At 40.4% G+C, this 15,548-nt stretch overlaps 1 pseudogene; it reads left to right on the top strand.

The window, feature by feature from the left end:
• The first annotated feature begins 13,267 nt into the window (after positions 1–13,267).
• On the top strand, positions 13,268–14,527 carry LOC102819377 (annotated as a pseudogene).
• Positions 14,528–15,548: the final 1,021 nt, after the last annotated feature.

The raw sequence follows: 15,548 nt of genomic DNA, 5'->3' as shown, positions 1-15,548 counted from the left end.
CGGAGGTACTTGAGTATCTTTTCCAAGAATGTGAATCTTAAATCTGTAGACATGAATAAAGGGACATTGAGGGTTGTGATTGAAGAGTGAAGTGCATATTTGTGCTTTACTTTGACCTCTCTTGACACAGAGAGACTTGAAAGAGTTAAGGCTAGATACAGGGCACCAACTAGGATGCCTCTGTGCTAGTTTACAAAAGAGGCCTCAAGGAAGAGACAGTACCAAGTGTGAGCAAGTATGTGGAGCAACTGGAATTCTCATACAGTGAGTGCTTTGCTGATGGGAATGGAAAATCTTAACCACCACTTTGGAAGACAGGCTGACAGTTACTGAAATTTTAAAATATGGAGCTACCAGCCATTCCATTCCTAGGTATTTACCCAACAGAAATGAAAACATATGTCCATATAAGGAGTTGTACACAAATGTTCATAGCAGCTTTATTTTATAATAACCCAAACTGGAAACAACCTGACTATTCATCGACAGATGAGCACATAAAACAAAGGTGGTATACAACGGAAATTTGAACATATATACAAAATAAATTGTGATATATCTATCCAGTGGAATACAGAAATCAAAAGGAACAAATTATTAATACATACAACAACATGTTGTTGTCAGGTGCCATCGAGCCGGAACCGACTCATAGCGACCCCATGCACAGCAGAACGAAACAATGTCCGATCCTGGACCAACCTCACTACCGCTGTCACACTTGAGTCCATCAATGCTGCCACCTGGCCAATCCATCTCGTTGGGGGTCTTCCTCTGACCCTCCATCTTACCCAGCATGACATCCTTCTCCAGCGAGACGAAGCTTAGCCATCCTGGCCTCCAAGGAGCACTCTGGCTGCACTTCTTCCAAAACAGATCTATTGGTTCTTTTGGCAGCCCATGGCACTTTTAGTATTCTCCTCCAACACCATAATTCAAAGGCATCAATTCTTCTACGATCTTCCTTATTCACTGTCCAGCTTTCGCATCCATATGAGGTTATTGAAAATACTATGACTTGGGTCAGCCACACTTTAGTCCTCAAGCTGACATCTTTGCTCTTCAACACTTTATAAAGTTCCTGTGCAGCAGATTTGCTTAATGCAATACGTCGTCTGATCTCTTGACTGCTGCTTCCGTGTACAACAACATAGATACATCTTAAAATCACCGTTCTGAATTAAAGAAGCCAAACAAAAAAGAGAGAACATACTGTGTGATTCCAGCGACGTAAAATTCTAAAAATCCAAACTAATCTCTAGTAATAGTATGCACAGAATCAGTGTTTGCCTGGGAAAAGGTGAAGAGAAGATGCACAAGGGAAGGGAATGAAAGAAAATTTTTGGGTGGCGGAATTATTATCTCAATTAAATTGCTAGTTTTATAGATATGGCAAATATGGATATACATATGCCAAACCCATCAATTTGTACACTTAAAACATCTGCAGTTATGTCATGTTAATTATACCGTAGTAAAGGTATTAAAAAACGCTAGCAATCTTATTTATAGACATTAGCAAGATGATTTCTAATTTATATGAAAAATCAAAGGATCTATATTACGCAAAGCAGTTTTTAAAATTGGAGAAATGTAGTCATGTGGTACTGTGGGTTACAGTACTGGACCGCAAGGTTGGTTTGAACTGCAAGGTCAGTGGTTCAAATTCACCAGCCACTCTTTGGAAACCTTACACAGGGTCATTATGATCGGAACCGACTCAATGGCACTTAACAACAACAACAACAATCTTTACAGAAGCAGACTGTCACATCTTTCTCCCATGAAGTGACTGGTGAGTTTGAAGATCAGTGCTTAACCACTGTAACACCAGGGCTCCCTCCTTAGATAGAACATAAGAAAAATACTGATTTGTGCTAAGGTGCTGTCAGTTTTGCACCACCAATTAACACAATGAAAAGGGCAAATAACATTAGAATTCTTTTGAAAATAATTCTTACCTGATGGACTCTTTGAAATTTCTCAGGAATTTCCCACAGACCATACTTTGAGAATAACAGTTTTGTACTAATATGAAAGAACTGAAGAAAAAAAATATCCAAGCCTCTGCTTGCAATACTGAAGAAGTCTATGGGTAAAATATTGAAAACTACAGGAAGAATCAAAAGAGGATGGAAGGAATACACAGCCACTGTATCAAACAGAACTGGTCAATCCTAAACCATCCCAAGAGATAGCATATGATCAAGAACTAATGGTACTGAAGGAAAAAAATCCAAGCTGCACTGGAGGCATTGGTGGAAAAAAAAAAAAAAAACTCTCCAGGAATTGATGGAATGCAAAATAAAATATTCCAAGAAACTGATGCAGTACTGGAGGCCCTCACACGTCTGTGCCAAAAGAGCTATATTTATGCCAATGCTAAAGAAAGGTGACACATGGAATGAAGAAATCATTGGACTATTGTTATTAAAATCACATGTAAGTACATCATATGTAAATGCACAGGGAGCTGCCAGAAATTCAAGCCGCATACAGAAGAGGACGTGGAACGAGGGATGTAATTGCTGACTGATCTTGGTTAAAGGCAGAGAATGCAGCAAGATGTTTACTTCTGTTTTATTGATTATGCTTTATGGACTGTGTGGATCATAGCAAATTAAGGATAACATTGAGAAGAATGGGTATTCCTGAACACTTTATTGAGCTCATGAGGAATCTCTGCGTAGACCAAGAGACGGTCATTGGAACAGAACAAGGGGATACTGAATGGTTTAAAATCAGGAAAGGTGTGTGCCAGGGTTGTATCCTGTCACCATACTTACTCAATCTGTATGCTGCGCAAATAAACTGAGAAGTTGGATTATAAGAAGAATGTGGCGCCAGGATTGGAGAAAGACTCGGGTCAACAACTTATGATATGCACATGATACAACCTTGCTTGCAGGAAGCCAAGAGGACTTGAAGTACTTACTTGAATGCAATGTAAAGGAAACGAAACTTATCACAACTGGACCAAAAAAAAATATTGATAAACAGAAAGTATTGAATTTGTCAAAGATTTCATTTTACTAGGATCCATAATCAACATTCATAGAAGTGACCAGTAAATCAAATGACGTGTTGCATTAGGCAAATCTGCTGCCAAAGACTTCTTTAAATCTTTAAAGAGCCAAGATGTCACTATGAGGACTAAGGTGTGCCTAACCCAAGCCTGGTATTTCCGATTGCCTTATATGCATGTGAAAGTTGGAGAATGAATAACGAAGACCATAAAAGAATCAATGCGTTTGAATTATGGTGTTTGTGAAGAATATTGAAAGTGTCGTGGACTGCCAGAAGAAAAAATAAATTTGTCTTGGAAGAAGTACCTCCAGAATGCTCCTCAGAAGCCAAGATGGTGAGACTTGTTTTCAGGAAGGATCAATCCCTGGAGAAGAACATCATGCTCGGTAGAGGGTCAGCAAAAAAGAGGAAGATCCTTAATGAGATGGACTGACACAGATGTCTGCAACAATATGCTTAAATATGACAACAATTATGAGGATGGTTCAGGACCAGGCAGTGTTTTACTCTGTTGTGCCGCTTTGAGTCTGAGGTGATTAGAAGGTACCTAACAACTCTGAAGTACAGACAAATTTAATGTAGGCTTACAAAGTCAAAATAGTGGTTACCTCTTATGTAAGGGAAGAAATCGAGAAACATTTTGGTTGGGTAACTTATGCTCTATATCATGAGCTGGGTGGCGGTTTCACAATTAAGATCTGTGCATTTACTATATGAATGTTGTGACATGATCAAAATATTAAAAGGGGACACAAACAAGCTGTGCCTTGCCAGTTTTATCTTTTCCCCACTTGAACTTATAGTTCTATTTCAATTCTCTATGGAATGTTATCCTAATGAAATATATTTCTGTATTGGTAAGTCTTTTATTAAACACACTTTCATATGCTGGAGTATAAGCACTGGACTGCTAGCCTCAAGGTTAAACCCACTAACTGATCCTAGGAAACCCTATACAGGGTCGCTATTAGTCAGAACCGACTTAACAGCACTTAACAACAGCAAAAATACTTCTGTGCAATAACACTGTAAGAATATTCTCAAGCAGATTATTTTGAGGAAAGCATTCACAATGAAGCTGAGAATCTCGAAATTCAAGTTTAAAGATTTATGACCTTACATTGCTGAACACTCATTTAAACATTTTTTTTAAAAAAAATCTGTGTTCATCTTATTGGATGAGATGGTTAGTGATGTTATCTTGAGTCACCCACACAGGGCTTGGCACACAGTCAGGGGGCTCATTGAGTCCTTTTCTCATTTACTCATCTATCACAAATTTCTAGAGAATTTTTTTAAAGTGTAAGGCTCTTACTAGACCCAGAGCATACAATGATGGGTAGATGTAGGGCTCAAAAAACTCCTGTTGGTAATTGATTGATAATTATTAGGTACGTTTATAAAGGGTATAATTCTCTTTTCTTCTGGACTCCAAGTGCAGGTGTGCTGCAGGTCTTACTAAGCCTGTGGTAAAAGCAGGAACACCAAGTAACGGAGATGAATTCACTGAGTCGCTTAGGGTTGTGCACTTCCTCATGAGTGCTGAGAGGTTTAAAGTCTTACAGATTCTTTCCTGAACTGAGGTGCTAGACGAATTCATCCAGATTGACTAAGGCTCATATTTCATTTAAATCCTCTTATTTCACTTCTGCCATATATCCACCTTCTGAGATTTGTATTTCAGGCCCTGCCGTCAGAAATCATTTACTTCCATTTCAGGCATTGCCAGGATAAATTAGATACTAAGGGTCCCTGATATTACCTGAAGCAAAGCGGCTATCAGAAACTATAAACATGTATCCATATAGTGTAGTGGGTGGGTTTTTTTTTTTTTTTTTTACTTTTAGGAGCACAAACGAGAATGATAAACTTGAAACATAAAAGAGGAAATACAATATTTATTCTTCTATATAGAGTCAAGCCAAAGGAAGGTGGTGGTTATGTGCCGTGGAGTTGGTTCTGACTCATAGCGACCCTGTACAGGGTTTCCAAGGTTGTAAATCTTTACGGGAGCAAAAAGCCTCATCTGTCTCCCATGGAACAGCTGGTAGTTTTGAACTGCTGACCTTGCGGTTCACAGCCCGATTTACAACCACTAGGAAACAGTAAAATCTTTTTATTTCCTGACAGTGTGTCTACAAGCCATTCTACTTCTTGACTTTGAACAGAGAGAGGGTAAAGAATGATGGTACATAAACTTGTATCAAATAAAGGCTCCATTTTTGCTATAATTATCCATCCATATCTAGTGGGCTCAGCTGACAAAGCATGTTATTAATAAAGTATATTGTGTCCTCAATACGTTGCCCTACGTGATGTTTATCTTGTTGGAAACTGCAGTTGTCTGAAACAATGGCCTTAATGAAAAATGTGATAAGTTATGAACTGTGTAAAGATTAATATAATTTAGACTCATAATAGTAGTTATGGCTATAGTATTAAAACCTGAGTTATGCTGTATTGAGTTAATAACTCAGCATTACTATGAAGTTTGATTTCCATTCTGTGAGAGAGCCTGAATTTCTAGTCAAACATTATGGGAGAAACAGTATTCCCCCACTAAACTTAAGTTCCATGAAGGCAAGGAACCCTGGCTCATTCATTAGGCTCCCTAGCACCTGGTGAAAAGCTTGGGCGGGAGTTCACTATTCGTTGAGTGACTAAATGGCAGAATGGCAGTGTAGAAAGGAAATGGACAAGTTTCAGGTTAAGGTCAAATGATTCTCAGAGTACCTCAGGGTTGGGAACTGGCACAGCAAGGGAGAGAGTCAGCCTATGGGAGAGTTAGCATGGCTCCATTCGATTAGAATGCCACATTCCACAGAACGCTGCAGATACAGAGTTGTTAAGTGCCATCAAGTTGGTTCAGACTCATAGCTACCCTGTATAGGGTTTCTGAGGCTGTAAATCTCTGCAGGATCAGAAAGACTCATCTTTCTCTCTTGGACCAGTTGGTGAACTTGAACTGCTGACCTCGAAGTCCAGTGCTTATCCTACAGAGTCACAGCACTCAATAAATGTGTGTTGCATTTAATTGAAATGATTCTTTTCTAAGCTGAAGGTCAAATGACTTTCTTTTACTGAATCTTTCACTTACTACCACCTTCCCCCTAAAACAAAACCCTCAACATTTTCACCTCAATTATCTAAGTGTATTTTATTCTGTTTTTGAGGTCAGAACATCATAGAAAATCCTTGGTATCATGGGAAACTTTTACTGAATATTCGAACTCATCCTAACTCATGCCTCTCAAAGTGGGAAATGGGTTTGAATAATTTTTAATATAGTTTACCAGGAAGACACAAAGGGATGATGTGATTTAGTCAAGGTTCCTGAGGTTTTCATGGCAGAGCTTGGACTCGTAAATCATTTGTTCTGATATGTATGTCTTTTTTATACCACTTTCTTTATTCTCCTTTCCTAGCTAGCTAATTATGCATGCCATGAGTCCGGGTGTGGCACTGTAGGGTAAGCACTGGACTGCTAACTGCAAAGTTGGAGGTTCAAACTCACCAGGTGCTCCTTGGAAACCCTATATTAGGGAACTGATTAGACAGCATTTAGCAACAACAACATTGTAAAGTTTGGATCTAGAGGTCAGCCCGAATCTCAGAGGGTGTAATTCAAGCGGGGAAACAAGGTACACTACGGTCATTTTCCTTTAAGCATGTGTATCAATTGTGGCCGTATCACTCTGAAAATGCGTGTAGGAGAGAATGGTGTGAGTTCCCTCCCTGCAGATATAAAAAGAACATGTATCAAGTGCACTGAATGGACCACAGCTGAAAAACAAAGGCGAAATCATCCCAGTTTAAAATCCTCTTAATAGAGAAAACTCAGGAATGTTGGAAGAATTTCCCCCTCAGGCTCTAAAGACTCAGGAGAGATACCCACTTTCTTCTTCTTCCACAAGAGGGATTGAAAGCGTTAGTGGGGGTTGAGGATATTGGCGTGAGGCATGGATTCTAATCTCACACCAATCATCCCAGCTGACAAAACGACTGCGGATCTAATTAGCGCCTGGGATCTCTCTCCATAGCCAGTTTCGAATGGAAGGACAAATAGTCCCTCTACAGTTTCCGCTGGCCTGCTCTGAAGCTGGGCTAGCCAGAGGTAGGGGTAAGCAAAAAAGGGGGTCTCGTGTTGCTGTGGACCTCAATTCTTCTCTTCTTGGGCAGATGGTGTATTGTGCTACCCTGGGAAAAGCTTTTCAGCCTTTCACGTTAAGGAACTCTGGTAGTGTAGTGGTTATGAATTGGGCTGCGACCCTCAAGATCGGCAGTTCAAAACTATCAGCAGTTCCGTGGGAGAAAAAGATGAGGCGGTCTGCTCTCGTAAAGATTTACAGCCTCGGAAACCCTGTGTAGGGTCACTATGAGTCAGAACCGACTCCACGGCACATAACATGGTAACTCTAATTTTGTTTTTGTTGTTAAGTGCCATCCAGTCTGTTCCGACTCATAGCGACCCTGTGTAGGGTTTCCAAGGAGCTGCTGGTGAGCTTGAACCGCCGACCTTGTGGTGAGCAGTCCAGTGTTTATCCTACAGTGCTACATCAGAACTTTATGTTGTTGTTGTAGATGCTCTTAATTAAATTGATCAAGTTCCCTTCTGTTCCTGGTTAGCTGAAAGTGTTTTTTGCCAAGTACTTTTTCTGTTTCTATTGATACTCTCATCCATTTTTTCCCCTTTATTCTGTTGATAACGGTGAGTTACACTGAATGACTTTTTAGTAAGTACTGAACCAGGTTTTCATATCTGGAATAAATCCCATGTAGTTGTGGGGCATAATTCTTTTTGTATGTTGTTGAATTCAGTTAGCTAGTAGTAACTGAGGATTTTTGCCTTGGAGTTCACGGGAGATGTTGGCTTGTAAGTTTTTTGTTTGTTTGGTGGTTGTTTCTCTCTTTTTTATTAATACTGTCATCTGGTTGGGTGTTATGGTAATACTGGCCTCATAAAATAAGCTGAGAAGCGTTACCTTCTATTCTATTTTTTGGGTGGGATTTTGTAAAGTGGTATTATTTCTGTTTAATGTTTGGTAAAATTATCCAGCGAAACCATCTGGAACTTGAGATTTCTTTTTGAGAAGTTTTAAATTATGTTTATTGTTCTTATTAAGCAAGTATTTAATTTATTTTGCCTTGGGTAAATTTTGTTAGTTTGTGATTTTAAAACAATTGGTCTGCTTCATCTAAATTCTAAAATGTATTTGTGTAGAGTTGTGTGTGTTTTTCTTTATTCCCCTTTTGGTATCCGTAGGCTCTGTAGTGATACCACTTTGGGTTTAAGTAATAATTTCCTCATCAATATCATTCCTGATATTGGCAATTTGGATCCGCTCTCCCTTTTCTTTGTTAGACTTGCTAGTGGCTTGTTAATTTTATTGATCTTTTCCAAAGAGTCAGCTCTTCAGTTTATTGATTTATCTCTATTGGTTTTATGTTTTCAACTTAATTGTTTTCTGCTCTGAAATATATAGATAGACCCTTTGGGAACTCACTATATAGCAGGAAAAAACTTGTGTAACCAATGATTATGACTGTATGATTCTGTTTATTTGAAATGTCCATAAAATTCAAGTCTACAGGGACATGAAATAGATTAGTGACTAGCTTTGACTAGGAATGAGAATAGGAATTGATTGCAAATAGGTTTGAAGGATCTTTTGGAATGAAGGAAAGGTTTTTAAACTAGATTATTGTGGTGGTTGCAAAACTTGGTAAATTTACCAAAAGTCATTTAGTCATTCTTCAGGTCTGGAATTGAACTCACCCCTCAGACAAGCAATACAGCTAGGCCTAAGGAGGGAACGGCAACACTACTGAGGTATGTTGTTGTTAAATGCTGTCAAGTTGGTTCCGACCCATAGCGACCCTGTACAGGGTTTCCAAGGCTGTAAATCTTTACGGGAGCAGAAGCCTCATCTTTCTCCTGAGGAACAGCTAGTAGTTTTGAACTGCTGACCTTAAGGTTCACAGCCCTATTTGTAATTACTGTGCCACCAGAGCTACTGAGGTATACACACCATAAAATGGTTAACCATTTGAGATCAAAAGGGTGGCATTTACCCAAGGACAAAGTTCAGAAGGGTTGGGAAAGAAGGAGAAATGGACACAAGAACCACAGGGAGGAAGTGACATATTCAGGGATTGTAATCAGTGGCTGAAACAAAATGTGTGTGAATTGTAAAATGGAAAACTGATGTCCTGCTCTGTAAACCTTCTGCCAATTCACAATAAAACAATTGTTAAAATATGGATGAAGTGAGTTTTAAAAGTAAATCAAGTAAATATCTGGTGACGATTTCTGTTAGCATCTCTCTGGCTTCTCTTGACTTCAGTTTTGCTTAAAGAAAAGGATTGTTACCCATTTCCAGGAGTTCAAGACAAATTGCTTTCAAGTACTACTATGTCTGTTCAAAAGGCAGAGTGTATGAAGTAAACATCAGAATTAATAGCATCGTTTCTAAAATTTAAGAAAACTTTTTGCACTCCACAATACATACCAATTGTCTTTATTTATAATGTGGCTTAAGTCAGGAGCTCTGATAGCATAGTGGATTGTGAGCTGGGCTCCTAACCACGAGGCCAGCAGTTTGAATCTACTAGTTGCTCCTCAGGAGAAAGAAGAGGCTTTCTGCTCCCGCAAAGATTTACAGCTTCGGAAATCCTATACAGCATCGCTATGAGTTGGAACCGACTAGATGGCACACAACCACCACCACCACTATGACTGAATTCTTCCAAACATTTAAGCCAATCCAAATGTTGACAAACAAGCAAATGGGGGAATTTTGGGTAGTTGGGAGAGAGTGGATTTCCTTATAATTTTTAGGAGGATGGGAATAGTTTTCTAGATTAAAAACTTCTTGTGTAGGTGGACAAGAAATGAGCCAACTGCAATGAAGTTTACCACCAAAAACCTTCCAATTTATACTCCCACCAAATCTTATCCAAGGAACCCTGATGGGAGTATAAATGCTTGACTGCCACCTGAAAGATCAGTGGTTTGAATCCATCAGCTGCACTTCTGGAAAAAGATGTGACAGTCTGCTTCCATAAAGCTTTGTTGTTGTAAGGTGCCATAGAGTCAGTACCAGCTCATAGCGACCCTATGTACAACGGAATGGAACACTGCCCGGTCCTGGTCCAACCTCACAATGGTTGCCACACTTGAGCCCACTTTGCCAATCCATCCTTGGAAACCCTACTCTGTTTTATAAGGTCACTATGAGTCTTAATAAACTTAAAAGCAATGAAGTTTAAACTTGACTGGTATTGAAATGCCTAGGAATTGTCAGAGGGATTATGGTTCCAAGAAGCAGAACACGCTTATGGGTTGATGACTGTTAGAGATTACTGTCAACATTCTCCACCCAGAACTTTTATTTCATGCTTGCTGCCACCTTTTAATTCATTGCTTACAAACCCCGTTCTAGAGCAGACATCTCTAATAGGTGAGTGATGCATCCTGATTCATGGGACAAACCATAAAAGGAACAATAGACTAGGCTTTCTTTAACCATTAAATAATAAAGAAAACATCTATAATGTATACCATTATACATGTTATTTGTTTAAAATAGTTGACTATTTGATTTATAATAAAGAATAGTTAAAAGCTATCTAAAGCCCATTCCATCCACTAGTGGACTGGTTAAACAAATAATAATAATACATCTGTAATATGCAGCCATTAAAAATCATCATTCCAGGACTCCTTGGAGATATGACTCATTCTAGTACTGGAGCAAGAAATTACAAGATGACTCTGGAACATCTTGTCATACCAGAAGATAAGTATCAAAGATCACTAGGCTGTGTCAAAAAGGACTCCGGAGCTAATTGAAGCTGCCCTTCTGATCAAAGAGGGGACAATCTGAAGACTAATTAGGATGATGACTAATTGGATTGAAATACAATAAATACAATAAATTCAGATTGATACTCTAAAATAACAAATGCTGTCTGTACCTAGGGAACCAACTCACTGGAAAATAAATGGAGTATTTATACCAACTTTCTCATGTATATTATTCCTCCGGATAACCACATAGTTAATACAGGAATTTTTTTCTTTACAAAAGTGTTTCAGCTAACAAATGAAGAAGAAATGATAGACCAGCATCACTTAATTATCACTAATGATATAATATATATAGGAAATGGCTTTTAACTTCCCCAAAAGAGAGACAAGCAAACATCATTTGCCTCATTCAACACTACATACCCACTGCTTTCGAGTTGGTTCTGGCTCCTAATGATCTTATAGGACGCAGTTGAACTGTTCTTTAGGGCTTCTGAAACTATCAGTTTCTACAGGAGCAGACAGCCTCTTCTTATTTCTTGGGGAGTGGCTGGTGGATTCAAACTGCTGACCTTATGGTTAGCAGCCCACTGTGCCAGCACGGTTCCTTACAACACTGCATAGGAAGTATTAATGAGAAAAATCCACCTGAAATCCATCAAGCCTCTATATCTAAATAATAATTTGCAGAAAATATAGCGGATAAAGGGTATATTAAGTGAAACAATCAGAAAACGCAAACTATGGAAAACTTTTGTGTTACTATATAAATTGGAAGAGAAAAGGAGGAAGATGCTATACATTAAAAGACACTTAAGACACATATCAAATAATCACATTATGCAGAATTTATTTGGACCCCAATTAAAACAACAACAACAACAACAACAAACTAACAAAAACATTCATGAGACAGTTTGAGGAAGTGTAAATACTACTTGACTGAATATTTGATTATATTAAAAACTGTAAGTAGGAGATTGGTATAATCATTACATTTTAGTAGTGAGCTTTCTTGCCTTTATATACATACGTATGCTGGAATACTTATAGATAAAATAATTTGATCTCTGGTATTTGCTTAAATTACTCAGGAGATACAGATGGAACAAAATTTGGCCATAGGTTGAATAATTGTTGAATCTGAGTGGAAGGTACAATGGGTTAATTATATTATTAATTAACACTTTTGTATGTTTGAAATTTTGTATAAATTATAACTAGATTATAAAATTATATTTAGAGTATTGCTGTTGTTGTTAAGTGCCATAAAGTCGGTTCCAACTCATAGCAACTCTGCACCTATGCAGAGGTTTCTGAGGAGCAGTTGGTGAGTTTGAACCGCCAACCTTGCAGTTCAAACTGACTTTACAGTCCAGCGCATTGACGCACAGCACCATACCAGGACTCCATTTAGAGTATAATCTCTCTTAATTTTGAAATATGAGGGGGCTTCAAAAAGTTTGTGGAAACATGCCATTATCCTGTAAACTCCATTTTTCCACAAACTTTTTTTAAAATGAATTAAGTGACAGTTTATAGAGCAGATCATGAGTTTTACATTCAACAAATCATACACTTTATTTCTTCTCAAATGCAATCCGCTAAATGTGACGTCACTTATCCCAAGCCTTCCCTGTTCTTCTTGTTTCCATTCCTCCTTCTTTCGTCACCCTTATGAATTTTGTCTTTAGGTAAATGCTGCCCTTTTGATCTATTGTGTACTACCTCACTAGTGTTGGTGTTCCCCCCTGTATACCTATCTATTTATTTCTTAGCTGAAAATTGAGCCCTGGATGGTACATTCATTGTCAGACCTCAAGGGTGACCAAAAGACCTAGTAGTCTCTAGGTTCCACCAGTCTTTGCTGACCAATAAGCCTTATTTATTTTTTTTTTTTTTTAAGGATTTTATTGTGGATTGAGTGAAAGTTTACAGGGCAGATCATCAGTTTTACATTCAACAAATCATACACCTTGTTTCATTACAAAGATTATAATCCCTTCCATGTACCGTCAGTTAACAGTATTTCTCTCTATTCACTTTATTTATTATTTTTTTTTGAGGTTTAAATTGTGTTTTAATATGTTCAATTGAAAATATATAATCTCCAGGAAGTTACGTCACAGCGTGATGGCGGCGGCTCCTTTAGGCAGCCGAAGAGGGAATTAGGTCCGGAAGATCCGAGTCCATCCACGGCGGGGAGAGAGCGAGAGGAGCCGGCAGGGGCCGGAGCAGGGGCGGCGGCGCTCGGACTGTCCCATCCGCCCCGTATTGAGACTCTGGGAGCGGCGGGACGGCCGGAAAGCGGTGGTGAAAGCGGGGCCGTGAGGGGGGCGGAGCCGGCAGCCGGACCCGCAGTAGCGGCAGCAGCGGCGCCGCCTTCCGGGAGCTCAGACCCAGGAAGCGGCCGGGAGGACAGGAGCGAGCCGGGCCGCAACCATGGAGCTGAGAGTCGGGAACAGGTACCGGTTGGGCCGGAAGATCGGCAGCGGCTCCTTCGGAGACATCTATCTCGGTACGGACATTGCTGCAGGAGAGGAAGTTGCCATCAAGCTTGAATGTGTCAAAACCAAACACCCTCAGCTCCACATCGAGAGCAAGATCTACAAAATGATGCAGGGCGGAGTGGGAATCCCCACCATTCGGTGGTGTGGGGCAGAGGGAGACTACAACGTCCTGGTCATGGAACTGTTGGGACCAAGCCTGGAAAACCTCTTCAACTTCTGCTCCAGAAAGTTTAGTCTCAAAACGGTCTTGCTCCTTGCTGACCAAATGATAAGTCGTATTGAGTATATTCACTCCAAGAACTTCATCCACCGAGACGTGAAGCCTGATAACTTCCTCATGGGGCTGGGTAGGAAAGGCAACCTCGTCTACATCATAGACTTTGGCCTAGCTAAGAAGTACCGAGACGCCAGGACCCACCAGCACATCCCCTACCGTGAGAATAAAAACCTCACTGGGACAGCTCCCTACGCCTCCATCAACACTCACCTCGGAATCGAACAATCTCGCCGAGATGACCTGGAGTCCCTGGGTTATGTGCTGATGTACTTCAACCTGGGCTCTCTCCCCTGGCAGGGCCTGAAGGCTGCCACCAAACGACAGAAATACGAAAGGCTTAGTGAGAAGAAAATGTCCACTCCCATTGAGGTCTTGTGCAAAGGCTATCCTTCTGAGTTTGCCACTTACCTGAACTTCTGTCGCTCCTTGCGTTTCGATGACAAGCCCGACTACTCGTACCTGAGACAACTCTTCCGGAACCTGTTCCATCGCCAGGGTTTCTCCTACGACTATGTATTTGACTGGAACATGCTCAAATTTGGCGCCAGCCGGGCTGCCGACGATGCTGAACGAGAGCGGCGGGACCGAGAGGAGCGGCTGAGACACTCTTGAAACCCAGCCACCAGGGGCCTCCCCTCCACGGCCTCAGGCCGCCTCAGGGGAACACAGGAAGTGGCTCCCCCCACACCCCTCACCCCTACCTCACACACTGCGAACACCTCCCCACGGCCCGTCTCCGGCATGGAAAGAGAGCGGAAAGTGAGTATGCGGCTGCACCGAGGGGCCCCCGTCAACGTCTCCTCATCCGATCTCACAGGCCGGCAAGATACCTCGCGCATGTCCACCTCACAGATTCCCGGTCGGGTGGCGTCCAGTGGTCTTCAGTCTGCCGTGCACCGGTGAGCCGCTCTACCGCGAAGGGCAGGCATGCATGGCTGATCTCCTCTGTGCCCATGGCTTCCTAGTGACGCGCCCCGACCGAGCGAGAGCAGGAGTGTTTACACCGGAGCTCTCCCGCCCACTCACCCAGCGACGCACACGGGACACACACAGAGTAGACGGACACCGGCCCGGCCCGCCAATCTGCCTCCGTGCTGGCGGCCGAGCCCCCCACGAGTCTGCTGTAACTATCGACCTTTCTCTTGGTTAAGACGGTTTTGTATCATTTTGCTAAAAATTACTGGCTTAAATCTGTGTAAAGAAAAAAAAAAAAAAAATATATATATAAATATATATATAATCTCCAGATATATAATTTGACCTAAAGGTGTGGTACAATATAGTTTGGAAGTTGTATATTCATAACCCCAAGAAAATAGTATTCAATACTATTCATGTATTAAAGACATAGATGGACACACACACAAATTATTCTGAATTTAAAAAGGAGAAAATTAATGAATTCAAGAATCAGGATTATGCTTACTTATATTAATGTTAAATTATTTCTACAAAACCATATAAATGGTTTTTTAAACAGAAATATCAAAATGTGAAGCTATTGCTTCTCAGCACATCTCCATCTAAATTCCGTGTCCCTCAAGATCACCTATCAAGAGTATCCTTTAGGAGTCCCAAAAGACAGTTGCCCAAAAGATCCCTCTGAGCTGGACTCTCTGCCTTGCATTGAACTGGCTCGCCATATCCCCTGGGAAGACACTTTTAAATGGTTGTGTTTTGAAGATCCCCTAATGAATCTAACACAAGTGTATTACTCATATAACTTGTCTGCAGTTATAACTGACTGTACAGACATGTTTAAACACATTTTGTTTCGAATAAATCTTACCCTCATCATATTGGTGGTTTGAAGACTTTATGACTTAAAACATGTATTAGTATGTTAAAGTATTGAAGGGTGAGATGTGATGTAAAGAATTCAGATTTTACTTGTGAACATTAAATATAGTTCATTTGGTTACTT

This window comes from Chrysochloris asiatica, unplaced genomic scaffold (genome assembly GCF_000296735.1).
Source record: "Chrysochloris asiatica unplaced genomic scaffold, ChrAsi1.0 scaffold00051, whole genome shotgun sequence".
In the NCBI taxonomy this organism is placed as follows: domain Eukaryota; kingdom Metazoa; phylum Chordata; class Mammalia; order Afrosoricida; family Chrysochloridae; genus Chrysochloris; species Chrysochloris asiatica.
This window is presented reverse-complemented; position numbering and strand designations above follow the sequence as displayed.